Source organism: Notechis scutatus, chromosome 4 (genome assembly GCF_049901735.1).
Source record: "Notechis scutatus isolate UNSWTSFEM ecotype Mainland chromosome 4, rNotScu1.2, whole genome shotgun sequence".
Lineage (NCBI taxonomy): Eukaryota > Metazoa > Chordata > Lepidosauria > Squamata > Elapidae > Notechis > Notechis scutatus.
Genome location: NC_142012.1, coordinates 152,048,779 through 152,069,058, shown reverse-complemented (window position 1 = coordinate 152,069,058; position 20,280 = coordinate 152,048,779). Strand labels below are relative to the sequence as shown.

General features: G+C 40.4%; 1 protein-coding gene across 1 annotated transcript in view; it reads left to right on the top strand.

The window, feature by feature from the left end:
• Positions 1-992: 992 nt before the first annotated feature.
• SLC7A14 (solute carrier family 7 member 14) overlaps positions 993-20,280 on the top strand; it is a 68,865-nt gene continuing 49,577 nt past the window's right edge. The window contains exon 1 of the mRNA XM_087965295.1: positions 993-1,416. The gene's annotated coding sequence lies outside the window, so the exon portion shown is untranslated. The remainder of the gene's footprint in view (positions 1,417-20,280) is intronic.

Below are 20,280 nucleotides of genomic sequence, written 5' to 3'. Positions count from 1 at the left end.
CAGAACAGAACAAGAGTACAAAAGAGTAGAGAAGAATTCTTTATTGGCCAAGTGTGATTGGATACACAAGGAATTTGTCTTCGGTGCATAAGCTCTCATTGTACATAAAAGTTACAAGTGACAAATCATTACCATAACTAGCTAACATCACCAGTAAGGAGCCATCAGTAAACAGCCCAACCGAAGAACCTCTAAGACCCACCCACACAGTCAGGCAAGTCACCAGAATATATAAACAGACAGCAAACAGAACTCCTTACTAGCCGTGGTGATGATGATGTTAGCTAGTTAGGGTAAGGAAATGCCTGCAAGGAAACACATAAGCTCAGAGAGCACCAAGGACCCCCTCAACAGCTTTTCCCAACATTACAGGCTGGTTGCCTGGCTGCCTCTGAGGGTGAAAGCAGGAGGAGAAACCGAACACTCTTGACTCAAAGGCTGGGCACCTACCATATACCCTAGTCCAGGGGTCTCTAACCTTGTCCGCTTTAAGCCTGGAGGACTGAAGTCCTCCAGGCTTAAAGCGGCCAAGATTGGAGACCCCTGCGCTCGTCTACACGTTTATGAGAACGCAGCGGCGTCTCTGGTCTAACTAGCGTGTCCCGCGAAACCAGGATAGATTGCTTTGGGATAGCGCGTGTTGGGTTAGGTTAGGTCAGGGCTCTTCAAACTTGACAGCTTTAAGACTTGTGGACTTCAACTCTCAGTCATGTTAGCTCAGGAATTCTGGGAGTTGAAGTCCACAAGTCTTAAGCTTGCCAAGTTTGAAAACACCTGGGTTAGGTAGTCGCTGGTGCTATCCACAACCCGGGTTTGGCGGATGGCGGGAAGGAACGCAGCTTTAAAAAAAAGAGCCCCGGCGCTTGCAGGCCTTCCTTAAAGCTTGGGTTGGATAGATCTCTCCCATGGGGATGGCAGCCTCCCGCTCCCGGCGCTGAGCCGGATCACGTGGCGGCGGGAGCAGATGGGAAGAGAAGGCAGAAGAGCGCTGAATAATTGAGGGGACTGCGGCGCGGCGCCGGCCTCGGCTGCTTTCCCAAGCGCAAGCACAGCAGGCAGGCGGCGGCGAGGCGAGCATCTCCCGAGCCCCTCCCCAGCAGCTCCCACCCCTCCTAGGTGCGGACCGGAGAGACGTCTTCCTCCCCTTCCTCCTCCTCCTCCTCCTCCTCCTCTTCTCACCGCTCCATCCCACTGAGAGCTGGAGCGGCCGCCGAGCCGGGGTTCCCGAGCCTCAGCCCGGCTTCGCTTCCACCCCGCTCGGTTGTCTCCAGAGGGGAAAAGCCGCCCAGAGCCCCAGAGCGGCAGGTGCGGCCAAGATCCCTCTTGCCTCCAGATCCGCAGCCCGCGCGTCCTTGGCCAGGACCTGACGCCATCCGCGGCTTCCTCGGCCCTTCGCCCGCTCCCGTCGCCCGCGCGGTAAGTGAAAGTGTGTGTGTGGGGGGAGAGCTGTCTCCAGGGCTCCCGGTTCTTAGTTTCAGTCAATTATTTGGGGAGGGGGACGAAATAAAAGATGCAATAAGAAGATGTTGCATCCCTCTCCCCCCCCCTCCCCACCCCCAATTTCCCAGTTTGGAGACGCAACCCCCTTTCTGTGTGCGGGACAGGCTGAGTCAAGCAGGGCGTAAGCCGGTCCTCGGGGAGTTTTTAAGAGTTGCCGAGGAATGGGGGGGGAGGCGGAATGCTAGTCCCTTCCCCGCGCCTGTCTTCCGGCACCTCCCCTCCCTCTGCGATCTCTAATGCGGGATGGAGGAAGGGTCGTTTAGAAAAAGGATGGGGGGCGGGATTCCCCCTCCCCTTCAAAACCGCCCCCTCCTTCAAAACCGGTAGGAGAAGAAGAAGCAAGGCTGTTTTTACGTGGATTCGTTGCAGTACATATAGAAGTCAAGGCAGCCCAAAATGTAGAATTTTTCCTTAGCCTCTCTCTCTCTCTCTCTCTCTCTCTCCCTCTCTCCCTTCCTCCCTCCCTCCCTCCCACTCGCTCTCCTCCTCCTCTACCTCCTTCCTCCATCTCTCTTTCTCTCTCCCTCCCTCTCTTTCTTTCTCCTCTCTCCCTCCCTCCCACTCGCTCTCCTCCTCCTCTACCTCCTTCCTCCTTCTCTCTTTCTCTCTCTCTCTCTCTCCCTCCCTCCTTCCCACTCGCTCTCCTCCTCCTCTACCCTCCTTCCTCCTTCTCTCTTCTCTCTCTCTCTCCCTCCCTCCCGCTCTCCTCCTCCTCTCCCTCCTTCCTCCATCTCTCTCTCCCTCCCTCCCTCCCTCCCACTCGCTCTCCTCCTCCTCTACCTCCTTCCTCCATCTCTCTTTCTCTCTCTCTCCCTTCCTCCCTCCCTCTCTCCCACTCGCTCTCCTCCTCCTCTACCTCCTTCCTCCATCTCTCTTTCTCTCTCTCTTTCCCTCCCTCTCTTTTTCCCTCCGTCCTCCGCCCCCCCTTTTCTACCTTCTCTTGTATCACTCTTCTGCGTTTATGTAAGATGTTGTGAAGGCTCCAGTCGCTTCTCGTGGTATATTTTTCAACTTCAGAAGTCTCGCGCTCCTGCTTCTGTGGAAATGAGCTGGTTGGGGTATTTTCTGTATGTTTACTTGCCGCTGATCCTATTCAAAGAGAGAGGGTGGTGTTTCGTTTTTAATCCATGTTCTTGGAATTCTTGCTTTCTTCACATTAACTCATCAACCATTGTGCAAAGAAGGGAGTACACCGTGTGTTCATATAGGGATAATGACAAAGGCCATGATAATAAAAGGATGGTGTCACAAGCGCTGTTGGTTTGTTGGTTTTGTTACATTACGCAGCGGGAAAGTGTAATGCTGTTCAGAAAAGGGCAGTTGAACGATTTCCCCCATTACAGAGGGAAAATACACAGGATATTTTTTTTGCAGCAGCATCAAAATAAAAAAGTCCTAGATTAAATGTACAGATGGCATAAAATTCGTCAGCGATTACCAAGAGAGACAAATCATATAAAAAGCAGATGTTGGAAATGCTACAACAGAGAAGGCACATTCTACCACATGTGCCCAATGCAAAAAAAAAAAAAAGCCTCAAAATAATTGGAAGGAAATATTTTGAAATGTTTTTTTAAAAATCAAAATGTTAAATATGAACTGAAAGCTGAAATATTTTTATTAAAATTAATTCCAGGAAACAAAGATGGAACAGTATCACTCATTTGCTAAGGTATCTGTTGACAGCTGTAAGAACAAATTTGGCACCATGTTGGAAAAATGAAACTTTCCTAATTAAATTCATGCTGGAATTCATCTATTATATATGTCATATGATACAGCAAGGCAAATTTAGGTGGAATATAGTTTTTAGGGGGGGAAAAGAGATTAGTCAAAAACAATAGTTGAAATGACTTAAACAGGTACCAGCAATAACCTTCAATGTTTCATGTAAAATGCACTTTTGGGGGGTAACATTTTGCCTTGCTGTATCATAAATGGAAGTAAAATACAGTACCAACATTTTTCCCCCCACAATCATTTTATTTTCCAATTGTTTATCATTTAAAACAAAAGACAATCCAAATTAATGGAGTCTATGAATTGCAGCCCAGTCCCTTTCATTCTGTGGAGTGTGTGTGTGTGTGTGTGTGTAGAGAGAAGGGGGGAGGGAGGGAGGGGGAGAGAGAGAGAGAGAGATATATCTCCAAGGAAGGGAAGAAATTATTCATATGGCCCAGAATACTTTGACACTGGTAGGAATATATGTTAGCAGGCAGATAAATAGCTATTCAAGATTAATGAGGTTGATTGATTGAAAGGACTTATAGCTCATCCCTCTCTAGAAGATGCTTCCTCACTTAGAATGGGAGATCTATATTGTGTAGTATTTACTCAAGAGATTTGTCTCAAGCCCTGTAGTATATGACTAATAAGAGTATTTTTCCCCAGCATCATTGCCACTCCTAACTGCCTAAAGGAAGATGTTCTCTGCTTCTAAGTAATCAAAATAATAATAATCTTGAGTTTGCCCCCAACATCTTTGTCTAACCAGTGTTTGGCGAGTTGTGTGGACCCCAAAATGACTGTCTAGGGAATTCTGGGAGGCTTAAAGTAGCCAAGTTTAAGAAAGGCTTGTCTAACCAATCCTTGAGAAGCTCAGGATGGGGAGTTGTTTCATAAAGTGCCCAAACACCTGCATTGGCAAAGAGGGCAGAAGGCGCAAGGGCTTTAAAGAAGGATGTGCTAAAGATGAATAGAAGCCAAGACTGAGGGTTGGTAGATCAATAAAGGCACATCTTACTAAATTGAGTATTTCCTTTCCATGATTCCTCCCTGTTCTGACTCAAAGCCTCGTTCAAGGCAAACAAACACCAAACAGAGATAAAAGCAAAACCTTTTTAATGCTTCTCTGTGAATTCCGTTCATTCACAGTAAAAACTCATTGTCCCAGATAAGAACAAGCCTTGCCAAGGTTGTGCAAGGCGGCCAAGAAAGTTCACAATTATGACCATTGCAGCATTCCCCTGGTCATGTCATCAATATCCAGGCATTTGACGAATAGCATGTATTTATGATGGTTGCAGTATCCCAGGGTTGTATGATCACCTTTTGCCACCTTCTGACAGGTTAACTACCAAGTTACTAGCTTAACAACTGCATTGATCCACTTAACAACTGTGGCCAGAAAAGTCATAAAATGGGGCAAAATTCATTATACAATTGTCTTGCTTAGCAATGGAAATTTTGGGCTCAATTTGGTTCATAAGTTGAGGGGTAGGGTTAGGGTTACTGTATATGTGAGGAATCAGGTTACTGTATCAGGTTATGAAACCAAATGAGAAACAGCAAAGCAAGAAATCCTGGAGGAAATGAAAATAATGGATGCATACCATCAATTGGGAGGATGAATGAAAATAAAAATGGAAGAGGAGAGAGGAGAAAGAAAGAGAAATGTAAGATATCTGACAATCCACCAATACATCTTCTAAGATTGAGACAATCAAGTAGGTTTGATGTTAAAAACAGCTGGATCTACCATGCTAAAACCAGGCACTAATTCTCAGAAAACAGCCAGCTGTATTTTTAGTAATGTGTTTACTCCAGAATAATTACTCTAGTTGTAAGGCTGAAGAGTATTCCCATTGGATTTATATCTGAGTAGAGATACACAAGCGTTAAATATTCAGTTCTTCATTGGCTCCATTTATTCCAGGCAAATTTATTACTAATCACAAATTGGATCCTCTTGCTTTTCATATTTCCTGTTATTTGTAACATGCACCAAATAAATGGGAATAATACATCTTCCCAAGATAAGCATATAGTAAAATCTGAATCCATGGGTTTTTGCCTCTCTAAAATGGAGCTTCTAATGTACAAAAGTGTTCAAGATCATGTGAAGTGTTAGTACCACTTTATCATGCTTTGGTAAGACCACATTTGGAATATTACATTTCAGTGTTGGTCGCCACAATATAGAAAAAATGTTGAGACTCTATAAAGAGTACAGAGAAGAGCAACAAGGATGATTAGAGGGCTGGAGGCTAAAACATATCAAGTATGGTTGCAGGGGGGCATGGCTAATCTAGCAAAAAGAAGGACTGGGGCAACATAATAAGAGTGTTCCAATATCTAAGGTACTGGTGGCTAACCTTTTTGAGCTCCTGTGCCAAAAATTGTGTGCGCACCTCCATGCTCACGCTCATGTGTCAGTACCCAGAAGGCAATGTGCGCCCCCCTATGCATGCATGTGCAATCCCCACCCACCCACCGCCACCCCCTTACCTGCACTGTGCCTCACAGCTGATTTTTGGCTGGTTTGAGGCCTTTTTCAGCCTCCCAGAAGCTTGAGGAAGGCTGCTGCAGGCTTTTCAGGCCGAAAACTGGGCCCGTTTCATCACTTCTGGTATTTCCGGAAAAACAGCAAGTGATGAAATGGGCCTAGTTTTCGGCCTGAAAAACCTTCAGAAGCCTTCCTCAAACCACTGGGAGTCTGAAAAAGGCCTCAAACCTGCCCAAAATCAGCTGTGAGGCACGCACAGACGCAGTGCGGTAAGTTTGCCTGCAGCTCGCATACCGGTACAAATGGTTCTGCGTGTCATAGGTTTGTCATCACAGATATAAGGGGTTGCCACAAAGATGAGGAGCTCAACCTACTCTCCAAAGCACCTGAAGGCAAGACAAGAAACAAACTAATCAAGGAGAAAACCAACCTAGATCTGAGGAGAAATTTCCCAATAGTGAGAACAATTAACCAGTGGAACAGCTTGCCTTCAGAAGTTATGGGCACTCCATCATTGAAGGCTTTTAAGAAAATACTGGACAGCCATTTGTCTGAAATGGTATAGAGTTTGTTGCTTGAGCACAGAGTTGAACTAGAAGGCCCCAAGGTCTCTTCCTACTCTGTTATTCTGTTATGTTATGAGGAAATATGTTTTGAACTGTCTTAGATGTCACATGCAGGGACGTGGTGGCTCAATGGATAAGACGCTGAGCTTGTCGATCAGAAAGTTCAGCAGCTCAGCGGTTTGAATCCCTGGCACTGTGTAACGGAGTGAGCTCCTGTTACTTGTCCCAGCTTCTGCCAACCTAGCAGTTCGAAAGCATGTAAAATGCAAGTAGAAAAATAGGGACCACTTTGGTGGGAAGTGTTCTGTGTGCCTTCGGCGTTTAGTCATACCAGCCACATGACCATGGAGATGTCTTTGGACAGTGCTGGCTCTTCGGCTTTCTAACAGAGATGAGCACTGCCCCTTAGAGCTGGAAACGACTAGCACGTATGTGCAAGGGGAACCTTTACCTTTACTTTACATGTCACATATTAAAATGTACTACAATATGTGCAACCGCATGATGTAATGAACCAATTCTTCTTCTGTGCATTATGCAGGTAGATTCCCAAGGAGATTGATATTAGATTTCCGCCCATCAGTTGTTCCAACTTTCACTTATGCTCTTTCTGCCACTCTAGTCTTGTCTGTTAAAAGCCCTCAAGTGAGTGCATTGCTATTTCATTTGAAAGATTACGACTTCACTTAAAATCAAGGAATGGAGCCACTATCTGCGAGTACAAGTACGTTGATGTACAGTATATTTAAAAAAGGATATAAAACTAACACAAGCTAGTACAGAATGAAAAGAATAAAAAAAGAGGAAAAAAAGACGTAAGACAAAAGTGCAGAAAGAAAAGATTAAAACAAATAGAAAGAAGCTTCCAATTTCCTTTGTAGCAAAACATTACAATTATGATTACAAAAAAAGCTCACTTTTTATTATCCAGGATTTTCCCCCCTAATCATCATCATCATAAATGCATTTTTTCTGTTTCATAAACAAATGTCCATAATATCAGCTATAAATGTATATATTCTCTTTTCTCTAATCAAGGAAATCAATTTAGACATGTCTGCAAGTTCCATCACCATTCTTCCATTGTGGATTGTGGCAAACCTAACCTTGTGGGGTTACAGTATTTTAATGGATGATTTTTGTAGACAACTTTTCTTGCATGCAGAATTAAGGTGGGCTTTATTTCATAGCAAAAGGCTCATGATATCCATTAGTTTGGTTGGTTAGTAAAAAAAAAAATTAAATAAAAAGAGATAAGCCAATGTATGAAGAAGGATAAGTAGACATAAGAATTCTTTAGAAACATAACAACCAAATTAAATCTCCATGCCCCAAGTCAGAATATTTCTGCTTCAACAAGGCCAGAATGTTGATATCTCTGCCAATGGACCTGCTCCAGTTCACCAGGCTGGTTTATCTGGTTCGTAGCAGGAAAGTGGTGATGCTGTACATCTTTAATGATATTCTGTTAATATCATTCCTAGAAACATTCTGTGATGGAATGGGCCTTTGTTGTAAGACAGAAAGAGGTTTTATTTTTTCCTATCTAGAATCCAAGGGATGGTTCAGGTTTACCTGTTCCATTGGTAAAATTCAGTAATTAAGATATTTCTATGGTATGTGTTTGGATTAAAATATTGATGTCTTAGTTATATGTTTCATCTATTCAGGAACAAAAGGCACATTTATATGGGGGAACTTATTTCCTTTTATTTCCAGAAAGATCCTGTGAGATGAATGGAATGGAATGGAATGGAAGAAGGAAAGGAGGGAGGGAGGAAGGAAGGATTTCAAAGAGAGTCCTTAACTACTACATCAGACTGTTCATTCTAATTTCCTTTTAGACTTAGTACATTGTCCAATGGTGTTATATATATAATAATCTGTGATGTTTAATTTGGCTAAAACACTTTTTTCTTACTTGGGCTTTTGGAAAGCACAATTAAATGCAGAATCAATTTATTTATGTGGTGCCATTTCCAAGTCCTTTGTATGCTATTGGATTAACACTATTTTTCAACAGCTGCATGAATTAGAGTTTTCTTGATTTTTTTTGTCCCCTTCTCCCTTTTCATCTAAGGATCTTTTATATAAATGTGGATCAATAGAAACATTAATGTGTTGGGGTTTTTCTCCCTTTGGCATTAAGGAAAGAGCCATAAATTCCTGATTAATCACATAGTTTGTTGGCTTGAAAAATTTCAGTTATCAGCATCTCCATAGAGGGCTGGGAAATACTTAACACCTGAAATTCAGCAAAGCTGCTGCAATCTATAGAACTAAAAGGAACAATGGTATAAATTGTTGCACGGTAGCTGCTTATGTTCATATTATAAGAGCAAAAACTGGCTTGCTCAGGAACACTATAATATTGCTATTGTTACCAAGTGAATGCTGAGAATGTATTTAGTATATTTATTTAGTTAAACATTTCTAGACTCCCTAATGAACCTCAGTGTAGATTACAGCATAATAAAAATGCCAGGTGATTATTCTTCACATAACATAATACCAAGCGGCAGCACAAACATGATACTGTACAGAGTGGCAATAAAAGAGTTTAAAATGTTTGGCAAGTCAAAGTGCCTAGTGTTTAAATGCCTGCCGTTTTGGCAGTCACACAAGGATTTGTAGCCTATGAATTCTGTGCTCAGTTTGCACAATATGCCAAACTAAGCCGAAGTGAAGATGGATAATTTATGATTCATCATATGGGAAAACACCCATTTCTGTGGTATGTGATGTGAATTAGGCCAACATATTAAGCCATAACCTGGTTATCCATTTGAAAAAAGCAAGTTACAGCCATGCAGCCACCCAGATTTTGAGTTTAACAATGTTGTATGAACTCAACATTTGTGATTTATACGAAAGTATAAACCCTAATATTTGAGTCTGCATTCAGAGAAATCACATTATGCACATTAACATTAACAGAGTTGGAAGGGATCTTGTAGGTCATCTAGTCCAACCCCCCCCCAGCCCAAGCAGGAGACCCTACACCATTTCTGAAAGATGGTCATTGATTCTGAATAAGCCCAAATGGCTGCATTCAAAAAGGGATTTGGTAATCTATTTAAGTGTAAACCTCAGCTGTTGTTTTTATTACTTACCATGTCATATTAAACCATCTTATTCTGTTAGTTTAATATATTATACAATATGCATCCAGAAAATGAATTAATTTAAGAATTAGATGAAGTAGTAGTAGTGTGTTTTATTCCAGAAAGCATTTGTTGGAATGATGTAAACTTCAGTGGTGCTGTCCAAGGTGCTGAAGTTGCTATTCCGATGACTTGGATAAGACTGGGAGAGCATTCATGATTTTTTTTTCATCTACTATATTAATCCTGTTTTTTTTCCACAAATAAACTAAAATCTCAGAAACTAAATTAAGATAGTTACTATCCATTATTATTATTATTATTGGCACATATGATTTGGGACTTTGACGAAAGGGAATTTGTGCTAGGTTTTCTTCCATATTTCTGATGGTGGTATGGAAGAAAGAATTGCTAAGTTCCTTACTTCCTTTATGATATTGTATCAATAATTTATTGGGCAATGAAATATGATGAATTGAATCAACTGAGTAGGATGACAAAATGAAGCAAGCACGCCATGCATAACATATTCAGTTATTTTTCTTTAAGTCAGATGCACTAATAAAATTATAAAGCTAGGCAGGTCTTCCTCCAGACAGTCACAGCCTAGCAGTATGATTGCTTGCAGAAAAGGGACTATGATATTAAGGCATTCTTAATGTATTCTGAGAAGAGTATGAAGATGGTAAAAGGCCCAGAGGCTGAATCCTATGAAGAGCAGTGAAAATAACTTAGTATGTTTAGTCTAAAGGAGGGATAGCTAAAGGGAGAGATGATAGCAGTCTTTCAGTATCTGAAGGGATATCAATAAAGAAGAGGATGTGGATTATAAATTATGCAGACCAGTCTCAGTGTGCTTGCTTATTTCCTAGCATTTATTCATGCTTCTATTGAAGCGATGAACATGGAAAATATATTAAAATATAAAATGAGTTATGGACATGAGCAAAGTTGGAAATTGGAACTTTGTCTTCCAATTTAAAAAAAGAGTAAAAGAAATAAAAAAGTTTAATTGTATATTTCTAATTGTGGGGGCAGGTCTCTGTCTCTAGACACATACTGTAAATATACATATATTTTTTTAAATTTACAGACTTCATTGTTTGGGTTCTGGTATTTGCTTTGCTTTTTTGCGATCCCTTATTTTTGGTCAATAAAACAGCAAGGCATATCATCCATTGTTGTACAGGGAATCCTCAATTTATGACCATAATTGAGCTCAACATTTATGAGAAATTTGTTAAGTGAGTTTTGGCGCATTTTACAACTTTTCTTGCCACATTTATTAAGTGAATCACTGCAGTTGTTAAATTAGTAATATGGTTGTTAAATGAATCTGACCTCCCCATTGTCTTTGTTTGTCAGAAGGTTGCAAAAAGGGATCACATGACCCCAAGACACTGCAACCATCATAAATATGAGTCAGTCGTAAGTGTGAAAAATGTTCAAAAGTAACTTTTTTGAGCTCCATTGTAACTTTGAGCAGTCACTAAACGAACTGTTATAAATTGAGGTCTACCTGTATAAATAATGGCAGACTTTGATCATATAAATCAAAGCAGTTTCTGTCACAAAGGAACCTCCCTCATTTCCAGAACAGCTACGTGTATTTGTTGGGAGATTTTCATTTATTCCTTCCCTAAATAAAAGTTTGGGAAATGCTGTGAGGCCACTGAAACAGAAAGAGATTTTCCCAATAAGAAAAACCTTATATCTATGTCAGGGGTGTCAAACTTGATTTCATTGAGGGCTGCATCAGGGTTGTGTTTGACCTCAGGGGGATGTGGGGGCGGGGGCATGGACAAGGTGGACATGGCCATCTTGACATCACTTGTGTCAGGGGTGCCTGTAGGGGCTCAAGCGCTCTGCCAATGAAAACAAGCTCCCGGGATGTGTTTTTACTGGCAGAGGCACTGCAGGCCGGTCCTTCGTTGTTTCCAGGGTGGCCCTGTGGGCCAGATCTAAGCACTCTTCAGGCCAGATCTGGCCCCCTGTCCTTGAGATTGACCCCCTCCCCAATCTATGTAATCCATGGTTACATAGGTTACATGAAAGAGAAAGTTGTAGGACTCAACCCACTACTACTAAAAACAAAGGATTCTTGGCATTTTATCCAGACAAGACAAAATGATGCCTAAATGAGAGGCAAGACCCTGTAGTGGGATTCAAAAATTGTTACTACCAATTCTGTGGATGTGGCTTGGTGGGCATGGCAGGAGAAGGATACTGCAAAATCCCCATTCCCTCCCCACCCAACTAACCTGCTTTCCAGCTCTGTTCTCCTGTGCAGGGCAACAAAAGAAGACCCAGCCAATCAGCTGGGACTCGGGAGGCAGAGAATAGATGGGAGCAAGGCCAGTCAGAGATGGTGTTTGCTGCCTCTCCGAACTACTCAACATTTCCACTACCGGTTCTCCAGACCTGGTTAGAACCTGCTAAATACCACCTCTGGCAAGACCTCCAGCACAGAGTTCTTCCTTTCCTTAGAAAAACCCAAATTCAATTCTTCTCAGTTAAAGCAGGGATGATCAAAATAATAGCTTTACATGCAGTCCCTGGGAGCTATTCCAAAATTACTCAAAATATCATTCTTGAATACTGTAATGTTAGCTCTTAAACAGCAGGGGAAGATAACCGAATACATGGGAAGTAATCCTCTTAACTATATTGACATAATTATTTCCTAATTCCATGACAATGAAATGAGCTTTAGAGTTTTCTCCTAGTCCTCTGTCCATTTCTTCTTCTTTTTTTTCCTGCTGTAGCAGCTTCTGGCATAGCCCCTGAGAGCTAGAGAAAATAAAATGTGTTCCAGCACCTCCAAAAGGACAGGTGGAAAGAAATCAAGATTGAGAATTTATTTTCCTTTTTTGTAAAGTTTCTAAGGGTATAAAAGAGAACCCTAGATTAGGATTTCTAACATAGATGGGCAATGATCACTTATGGTTATCCAAGTATTAAATACTGAATCAAATCACATTTTAAATACACCTGAGAGACATTGATAGCTGGATGAGTCTCCTGCTATGACAGTACTTCACATTTCCTCCAGGGGCTGTTATCTGAAAAAAGTTAAAGGTTTTCCTTGTTCAGTTCTGTTTGACTCTAGAGGGAATGCTCATCTCCATTTCTCAGCCAAGGGAGCGAGCCAGTACGGCCTGGAGACATTTCCATGGTCATGTGACCAGCATGATTATACCCCAAGGTACATGGAAAGCTGTTATCTTCCCAACAAAACAATGCCTATTTATCTATTCGCATTTGCATGCTTTCGAACTGCTAGATTGGCAGGAACTAGGGCAAGAATGGGAGCTCACTCTGTCACACAGTCTTTGGGTTTCCGATTGCCAATCTTCTGGTCAACAAGCCCAGCATCTTAACTGCTAAGCTACCACACCACTGTTCCCTGAAGTTTGGCTCACTTAATTTTACTGGTGACCCACTGAAAAGTATATGTGATACCATTCCTACACTAGAAAAGCTAAGGCAACCGAACTAGCAGACTTAATATGTGCAGTCATTTTAACAAAGATCCTGTAGCTACATTTATGATCAACTGTTTTTGCTAAGTTAAGTTGTACAAGCCCACTATGTTTGATTAGCTTGGGATTTAGTCTGCCATGCAAATCTAGAAATTGGGTTAATTGAGTAATCAGATTGGTCTTAAGTCACTGGTTTCCCAGATGAGATTCTATCCATCAAGAGAGCAAAGTCCCCACAAAGGGTAATCCACAGCCATACCTGAGAATGAAAATATATTGAATATTTGGCCAAAACATTGATAAGCTTTCATAGTGTTCTCACAGGAATCCAGAGTGTTTTCCTAGATGAAAACATCTTTTTAGTATCTATTTCTAGCGCTGATGACAAGTTGTGTTGTAGATATATCTGCTACTCCTTAAACAGATTGCATTCACTTCAATCAGGGTCCCCCAATCTTGGCAACTTTAAACAAATGGACTTTAACTCCCAGAATTTCCCCAGCCAGAATGGCTGGCTAGGAAATTCTGGGAGTTGCTGTCCACATGTCTAAAAGATTCTAAGGTTGAGAAACTGTGACTTAGATAAATGGACTAATCGTCTGAATTAGTGTAAGTCAACATCAGGTGCTTAACTCAAGTTCACAAAAACCGGAATCGTATGTCTTAAAAAGAATTCTTTAAGTATATGTTGGTATATAGCAAACATGTAAGAATGTGACTGGGGCTGCCTAGAGTCCCCATTCCATACAAGACATTGATTAAGCATTCTGTTGTGTCCTCTTGTTCTGGAAATCCTTACCCGCAGCATTTTATGCATCCTCCTCCTCTAAATACTAAATTTCACAAAGCCACCAAAGATAATCCTATTCCACTGTGGTTTCGAGCAGAACTGAATGTTTATGGTAGTTTGTTTAGCCACAGGATAAAAAGGAAGATCAAAGTCACTCAGCACTGATTCTTGCACTGTGCTCATAAAAATAATGTTTAAAGTTGAAATCGGAAAGCCCATCACTTTTCCACTGACAAAAAGCAATGTAATTCAAGCTAGATCTGTGTAGTGGAATGCAATATGCCACATGATCCTTTTTCTCTCCATATAATTCCTATTTGTAAGGCCACGATATATCTTATTTCAGGGATATAGCTTTAAAGGTAATCATCTCTTGCTTACCTTAGCATCCAACCCTGTTCTATCTAGTCAAGGATTAGCTACCGATAAGTGACCACATTCTTTTGATATAGATTTCTCCTTCTGATTCCCTTCTTTTCCATCTTCTGCTTTTATAAGCACAATTCCAGGCTCTCCAACACCAGATGCCACATCCCTGAATTCTGTAGACAGACCTGCAGATTTTCCTTGTCTATACAGGATCAGAAAATTCCGTTTATTTGCATAGCACATTATTCTCACTAGTGGTGCTGAAAAGCATCTTCCCTAACTGTGATAGATCTGTTTTTCTGCAGGATCATTTATGCTGAGTTCAGTCACACACACACACACACATTCTTTTTCTTCTTGTGCCATATCTGTCATCGGACGTCGGCGATCATGTTGGCGATCCTATTTTTATCAACAGCTACACAAAAAAATGATGTTGAGTTTTATCCAAACCAGTCCTTTAGATTTTGAAGCCATGATATTCTTCTTCCACTCACCATTGTAAAGTTAAAACATCTAAAGTGAACCTGAATTACAACTTCCACTCCTGTTACCTTCTTTCCTGGAACATCCACAATAAATTTAGGACTTTTCCAAACCTGTGCCAAAGTATTCTATGGAAAAAGCCCATGTATGCAAATACAGCACAGAAGTAGGGTTTTGTTGGGTATGAGATGGAGAGTCAAAAAGATGATTATCCAAGATTGCTGATGAGGTGTGTGTGTGTGTGTGTGAGAGAGAGAGAGAGAGAGAGAGAGAAAGAGAAAGAGAAAAAGAGAGAGAGAATATGTGATTTAGTGCCTAGGATTGCAACAGGTACAATGGAACTCAGGATGAGGTAGACCTCCCAAAGCTGATATTCTTTGAATATGATACATCTTTTTATATAATTTAGGCTTGGAGCAATGAGATAAATTAGAAATATTTGTTTTAAATTATGTACATTCTGGCTGATGAGTTTCCCAACTTTATTTAAACTGTAGTGCATCCATTCTACTCAGTAAGAGCAATTCTGGTAGACATTAAGGTAGGAATAGTACTTTTAAATCTCACTTATGAGAAGGCTTTAATTTACCTTAACAAATACCCTCCTGTAGCCCAGAAAACTACCACAGGAGGCAGAGGAAAGAGTTAGGATGGAAATCAACTGGAAAACCAATTGTTTTCAGGATCAGGGAATTTTTGGAAATATAAACAGATGCAACACTCTATCTAATTAAATATATCCAGTGTCTCCTATCAATCAAACTAGAAGCCGAAGTAGCTTTAAGACAACCATGGCAACAGAGCAAATCTTTATGAATAATGCAGGATATTTTCATAGTTGAAGATGATTTGTGCTTGTAAATATCCAGCTTTATACATCTTGTGTTATGATTGCTGTTGTAGTTCAATTTTCCCTAATGAAGAGCACTGTTGTGGTACAAGCAGCCTTGCTAATGAACCCACCGTTAGCATTTATTGGTAAATCGTTGGTGCATAGGAGACACAAGGGAAAATCTTGTGAGATGTTTTTCAAGAGGTGGCTGGTTTTTTAGTGTGAAATGCCGGTATTTGGATTCACATGAAGGTGAATTCATTATTGAGTGAAACTAGCTCTGCTGCTGTGAATTAGCAGGCAGTAGCTCCTTGTTAAGAAGCCATTCCTGAACACAAGGGTATTTGAGAATTTTCATTCTAACTAAGTAAGAAGGTATATAACTTTTGTTGAAAGGATGAACAAATAAAAGACACAATGAAAAAAACTTTCGTTATAATATAGAACTAGAAAAATGGCAAAATTTATGGCAAAGGAACTATAGATTAACAATGACAACTTCCTATAAAGAAAATATATATAAAATGTTTTATAGAGGGCATTTACCACCTGCTAGTTTAGCTAAAATGTTTAAAAATGTTTCTAGCAAATGTTGAACTGTAATCAAAAGATGGGCACATTTTATCACATGTGGTGGACTTGTGCTAAAACAAAAAAAAATGGGCAAAGATACACAGTTGGCTAGAAAAGATGATAGGGAAACATGTAGATTTTAAACCTGAACTGTTTTTATTAGGTATAATATCAGAAAAATTAGATAAGGAAAGTATGTATTTAATATTACATGTTGTAACAGCAGCGAGGATTATATTCGCACAATATTGGAAAAATGAAGAAACACCGCGAGATGAAGAGATAATTAAGATACTAGATTGTGCAGAAATGGATAGATTGACATTGAAAATTAAGCAGAAAGAAGACACAGAATACTATCAAACGTGGAATCTACTTTACCAGTGGTTGGGGAAAAAAAGAATATAATCAGAATTGTTCAGCAAATTAAATACCCAGACAACACAGTGTTTAATAAACACTAAGAAATGTAATTAATAAAAATCAATACAATTTGAAAAAAAAAAATCATTCTGTCATTACCTATCCTTTCTGGAGATGGGTTGTGGAAAGGTAGACAGCTTATAACTTTAGATGTCCCTGGGAGAAGGGATTTCTGGACAACCTGGATGGGGAGGAACTAGCTCAAGGTCAGCTTTAGCTACACTGAGTAGCTGTGGTTTTGGGACCTACCATCTTTGATTCTGAATGGGATACCAGTTCCTTATGCAGAAATAATGCACAATGGAAGAATCCTCTTAAGATTCTCAGTGCCATTTGAGGAGCCATGCCTGAAAGGGCCTTTGCACAGATAATCAGGAGTAACAATTGCATCATTCTTAGTCCAGAAGATCCTATTCACTGCTACTCATACTTCAATCATCACCTGTATAGATTATTGTTCTGTGTTACCTTTGAAGAACTCTCAGAAGCTGGAGCTGGTGCAGAATGGAGGAATATGAATAGTTATGGGCATACCACAGTGTATTCTTGCAACAATTCAACTTCATCAACTGTAATGGCTTTCAGTGGATTCCAGGTACAGTTCAAAATTAAGTTTATTGACTATAAAGATCTTCACACTACCAAATGGCTAACTCGTATGTCCATCATCTCCAATCCTATGGAGATTCTCAGACATGCAGGTTATGGTTGTCCCAAAGGTGCTTTTTCAGGAGGCAACTGGACTTTCTTGGGGTTTTCTTCAAGATGTTTCGCTTCTCATCCAAGAAGCTTCTTCAGCTCTGACTGGATGGTGGGGAATGGAAGGATTTATATCAGCTGAAGTAGCTTGACCTGGATGACCTGGATCTCCATAGACTTTTAGCTATGCACATTGGGATGAACACCCTTCGAATGGAATGGGAGTATGAATGGATTTCCAGAAAAATTCCAGATTATATGAAACATTTGCACTTGTTTGAGGTGTAGACAACACAGACTCATGCTCAACAGCTTGCACCTGACTTCAACAGTGAAGGGACACAGGACAGAAAACACCCTGCATCCAAGAAGGTTCCACATCCATTTGCTCTACTTGGGTGACCCTGAGGTCACAGATAAACTTCCTAGTGGCCTCAACCACTGTCTAAAACAATGCAAATGACCAGCTGTTTGCAAGGAATATAAATCCTTCCATTCCCCACCACCCAGTCAGAGATGAAGAAGCTTCTTGGATAAGAAGTGAAACGGCTTCAAAGAAAAAACAAGAAAGTCCAGTTGCCTCCTGAAAAAGTAGCTTTGGGATGATCATCTCCAATCATTTTCTCATCCCTGCCAAAATGACAGGATAGGTGTGCACCAGGTCCTCTATATTAAATATTGTTCTCTGATAGAACCCAAGCAGCATGCCTCCTCTGTCACAGCTTCTGCCTCAAGGAACAGCATATACCCAATAATTCAGATGGCCCTGATCCTTGCCAATTTATATATATATAAAAGCAAAATACCACTCATCACAAAATCTCCAGAACCGTAAAGCTTATAAACTTGAAATTTGGCAGGTATATCGCTCTTGGCTTCTAGGTACTCACTAAAAAGGAGTTTTTGAAATGACCATCAGAGCAATAATATTTCATATATTATTATTAACATGCCCTGATGCTAAGGAGTTCTACTCCCTCTTCCCACCTGAAAAGAAATCTGTTCCAAATGCAAAACAGAAGCAGAGGAGAGGAATTTTAGTTTCAGTTTTACTTTCACAGCACCAAGCAGCTTTCCTACAGAACAGTTGAGCTAAGCCACGCCCAGGCTCCTTGTTGTCTCCTTGCTCATACAGCAAATACTGTTTTAGTTTTCAAACAGTCTCACACACTGGCAGGACACTAGCCAGATGAATACTGATGGATGCTGGTAGGCAGAGGCAGAATTTTTTCCCCTTATTTTCCTCCCAAAAACTAAGCCCGCCCACATAGTTTCATAGGAAAGCATGGGTATCGAGCTAGTATATTATATATCTGTTTTCCCCCGCTGGGTATGGGGTTAGATGGTTGAGTGAGTCCATCTTAATACTGTGGTTATGTTTTTTTGAGTTACCCTAGACACGGTGTGTTGTTTTTAAATTGTCTTTCTCTTTTGTTTCTTGTTTTAATTGATTATTAGTTTGAAAACTTGTTAAACTGTTTACATTAATTAAATAAAGAAATAAAGAAACTGGCTTCTATAATTTTGGGGACTTAGTATGATAAATATGAAATTTATAGAAACAGGAATGTATTGAATTAGGTATATCAGGCATGAGCGATCAGGTCCACACATGAAGGTTTAATTAAACTGATTTATTGTTAAAAGCCTCTGCACAAAAATCTTCTCAGTTAATGGTTGGTACCTGCTTAGAGTTAGATAAGGTTCAACAGCACTCAACTTAGTTGAGTGCTTAGTTCAACTAAGCCCAATGGGGTTTGCTTGTGGCTACATAGGGATTCTAGGCTGATGCCCCTTTTCACTCCACACCCAAGATTTACAATCCCTTCCCCTACAGGTGGAGGACTTGTGAGATTTTGCTCTATGCTCAAAAATTTGAATTTGTATTTCTATTTAGCTAAACTTTATCAGATATGTGCTGTTTTTAGAAGTACGTGGTAAAACTTTTCTGGAATATTATCTCCCGAGATCAGTATTACTTTTGAAGCAAAGACAATCTTAGTATGTTTTCTAAAACTTAAAAAGGCAAATGCAGTATCCAAAAATCACAAAGATGCCATATTACCATTCCCATCATTACTTTTATGTCCAAGGTAGTAAACGTAATTGCTTTCCAAACCTAACTAAGCAACATCAAAGTAAGGGGGGGAAAACATGTTAACTTTCTGACAGCTAAAATGACTTTTGCATAGATACCCTTTTATATTTTTTCATGTCCAACATTAGCTACATAATTAACTGCTCAAGTCTGACAGATGATCTAAGATAACATTCTCTTTTCCAACTCAAAAATATTCTTGCGTCAAACATTTTTATTGACGTACTGTATATATTCTTCAGAAAGATTAATGTAGAGAAACGTCATCCCCCTTATTCTTCAAAACCATATTCATCCTTTTCTAGCACTTTCTGTTGGCCAGTTAAGAAAGAACAATAAATTTTAATGGACATCTTACATTTTATGAGCCTGCCTTGTGCTGGTGTCACTGATATAGTACTGCCATTCACAAGACAGAGGAACATAGGATTCTTTCTGTTATGGATATCGATATATAGATAGTTTTTGATTTACAACCACAATTGAGACCAAAACTTTGATTGCTAAGCAAGATGGTTGATAAGTGAGTTTCCCTCGTTTTACAAGCTTTCTTGCCACTGTTGTTCAGTGAATCACTGCAGTTTTTAAGTTAGTAACATAGTTGTTAAGTGGATCTGGCTTTCCCATTGTCTTTGCTTGTCAGAACATTGTCAGCGTTCCAGAAAACCTCCACTCCAACAAATAACTGAGACAGACATCCTCTCTAAGGTTCTTTTTATTAGAGTAGTAAACTGGCACGTCTGGGAAATCCCGAATCTGAAAGTTCTGGGTTTCCTTGCAATAAGTAAAAAATTACAAATCCACCCCCTGCACCCATCATTGCATCACATGCCCCAATCACCATCTATCCCAACTTGAGACTTCCTCTCACCCAGGTGCAGAAATAACATGACCTTGCCTTAGAAGAAAAATGCTATTATGTCTAACCACATACACTCCAAGAAATTCCCCCTCCCATTTTCCCAGGCTCAAGAATGTGGTCGTGTGGAAGTATCTGGTGCTAATATGGCTTCCAAAGCTGACAAACATTGCAAGAGGCGATCACATAACCCCAGGACATTGCAACTGTCATAAGTCCATGCCAGTTGCCAAGCCTCTGAATTTTGATCACGTGACTGTGGGGGGTGGTGTCG